The 2,887-nt window shown below is 36.0% G+C and overlaps 1 long non-coding RNA gene across 1 annotated transcript in view; it reads right to left on the bottom strand.

Annotated features, from left to right (window-relative positions):
* The window catches only part of LOC107021524, a 5,133-nt gene extending 4,385 nt beyond the window's left edge, over nt 1-748 (bottom strand). The window contains exons 1-2 of the long non-coding RNA XR_001457038.2: nt 580-748; nt 280-464 (exon numbers count right to left, since the gene is read on the bottom strand). This is a non-coding gene — a long non-coding RNA (uncharacterized LOC107021524). The remainder of the gene's footprint in view (nt 1-279; nt 465-579) is intronic.
* Nucleotides 749-2,887: the final 2,139 nt, after the last annotated feature.

A 2,887-nucleotide genomic window follows, 5' to 3' on the forward strand; every position in this document is an offset into this window, starting at 1 on the left:
TACATAACCGCTACTTTGTTTCCATGCATTCGTTGGGTAGCAATAAGTAAGAGAGGTAACAAAATACTTTCACCAGGGCCAATTCCCCTTCCATTGATTGGAAATTTGCATAATATTATTGGTGTTCAACCTAATAAGTCACTTGCCAGGCCTGCCCAATTTTAGGCTTTCAAAGATAGAATTCTTACCCTAAATAATTCTATCTTTGAAAGCATAATTGTACACAAGACATCAAAACCCTAAAGCTAAAATTTAGACTTTCAAAGATAGAATTCTTACCCGGTAAACCCTATTCCAACAAAATCGGGTTCTTCAGCAAGAACTATTATGGAAATCGTATTCTTTAGGGAGATTATCTTTAGCTCTTTACCTCTTCAGCCATAAATCTGTCTAAAATTTGAGAGAAAAGTGTGACAGAGAGACTTAACTTCAGTCATCTTGCCAACAACCCCAATAAATTCCTTCTAAACAAAAAAAAATCATTCAATAAACAAAAATTTGAGAGAAGCGGTCAGCTGGGTCTTGGAGAAATCTTCATTCAATAAACAAAAATAAAAAATTAAGCAAATTGGTACTTACCTTGACGGAATCTTCAGCAAATTGGTCTTGGTGAGTTCTTCAGCAAATTTTTCAGCTTGATCTTCAGCAAATTTGAAGCTTGGTGAAAGGAAAGCGTGAAATTGTGAAAGGGAAAGCATGAGTTCTGATTTAGGAAAGTGAAAGGAAAGCGTGAAGTTGTGTTTTATTATTAATGAATGTTTATTTTTTTTGGCCAATAAAATGGGAGGGAGAGTTAAAATTGTTGGAGGGAATATAAAATTTTGGTGAAAATTTTAAGGCCATACTCATAATTTGTTGTTTTAACAATAATAAAAACTAAACACTTAATAATTGTGGTCATATATTTAAAAAATCGTTGCAAATTATATCATATTTTAGAAACATTATAAAGTGTAGCTTATAACTTTTAAGTACACTTCTCAAGTGTTGCCAATATTATCGTATCTCAAGGTTAAAAAAATTGGCTACACTTTAAAAGCATTCCCAAAAATACTTTGGGTAACACTTTAAAAGTGTAGTTTAGAATTAGTGTGGTTGTAGACACAAAATGGTGTAGTGTATGATTTCTTGTAGTGTTAATTATGAGCATGCTTTATGTTGATGGAATCCTTGACTTGTATATATTCTATGGTATGTGCAATAAAGACGTTCACATGACTTAGCACGTTTTCTAAAGATATGATAAATGATCATTTTTCATGCATGTCCTTAAATATTATGTGCATAAACCCATACTTAGTACATGTGGCATAATAACCCCTTTACTTTATATTACTACAACTGTAGGTTCTGACCATTAAAGTTTAAGGAGGTCGATTTGAAGTAGCTTGGAACTCTTTCTCCAAGTCTTGGTAGGTCTTCATGTTCGGGACGCTATTAATTATATTCAAGCTTATGAAGACTTCAATAGATATTAGGATATCCTATTTACATTATGTTTCTTTGGATTCTTTTGTATTAAGGCCTATATGGCATATTGACTATGTATTGGCTAAGTCCAGATTTGCACTCTTAGATGGTTTTATATATGTGAGACAATTTCTTAGAATATCGTATGGTTTATGAATGATAACCATGATGTCTAATTATACTTCAAGTAGAATGTAAAATTTTTAATTTTCCATAATTTTTACTGATCACATGTAATGACGAATGCTAAGGGCTTGTCTAAGTCCTCCTAAAGGACGACGACATCTGGGTATGCGCTCCGGGTGTGACAAGCTTGGTATCAGAGTATGTGGTTAAATATCCTTAGGATCAATGTCTCACTAAACCATGTTACCTAATGTCTTGTTCATGGTTGTAAAGCGCACCACAATTATGGATGAGAGGCTATGTGATGACTAAGAAACTTCTCTTATTCTTGATACTCCTATGTAATGCCTTTAGAAATTTGACACTATGTGTCTTATAGCATCTAATCATTTTATTGTGGTTATAGGAGATGAACATAAGAAGAACATACGCCAGGAGTGTAGGAGAAGAGATTACGAATGCACTACTCCCCAAGGCAATCGAAATGATCCTCAAGTGCAAGCTGCTGCAAATAATCAAGTTCCGGTGAATCCTCCGGCTATGACGGATGGTGAGGTGAGGGCAGCCTTGTTCCAAATGGCCCAAGCAATCATGGCTCAAGCTAACAGGAAGGTTGTTCCTCGAGAGAACCCACATGCTAGTACTATGGCTAGCCGTTTGAGAGACTTTACGAGGATGAATCCTCCCATGTACTTTCGATCAAAAGTTGGTGAATACCCCCAAGATTTCCTTGATGAGGTCTAAAAGATCTTGTTTGCTATGGGGGTAAGTACTACTGCAAGGCTGAGCTTGCTGCATATAAACTTAAGGACGTGGCTGAAACATGGTACAATCAGTGAAAGGATAGTAGGGCTTTACGAGGTTGTCCCTTGACTTGGGAGATCTTCATGAAGTCCTTTCTTGACAGATTCTTTCCAAGGGAACAAGGAGAAGCCAAGGTAGAAGAGTTCATCAACCTTCATCAAGGAGGTATGAGTGTTAAGGAATACTCCTTGAAATTCATTAAACATTCCAAATATGCTTCTTCTTTGGTTTCTAATGCTAGGGATTATATGAGTCATTTTGGAAAAGGCGTGTCCGAAGAGCTTGAAGAAGAATGTTGTGCAGCGATGCTTCATGAGAATATGGATCTTTCTAGGTTAATGGTTCATGCTCAAGGGGTTGAGGAAAGTTGTCTAAGGAGGAGGAATAGGGAAGCTAAGAGGGCAAAGTCGTTTTTATGGTTCTTTGAAGAGTAGGATTGATGTTCAAGACAATCCTAAGTTTAAGAAGAGGTTTTCAAATCAGGTTC

Source organism: Solanum pennellii, chromosome 6, assembly GCF_001406875.1.
Source record: "Solanum pennellii chromosome 6, SPENNV200".
NCBI classification, from domain to species: Eukaryota; Viridiplantae; Streptophyta; class Magnoliopsida; order Solanales; family Solanaceae; genus Solanum; species Solanum pennellii.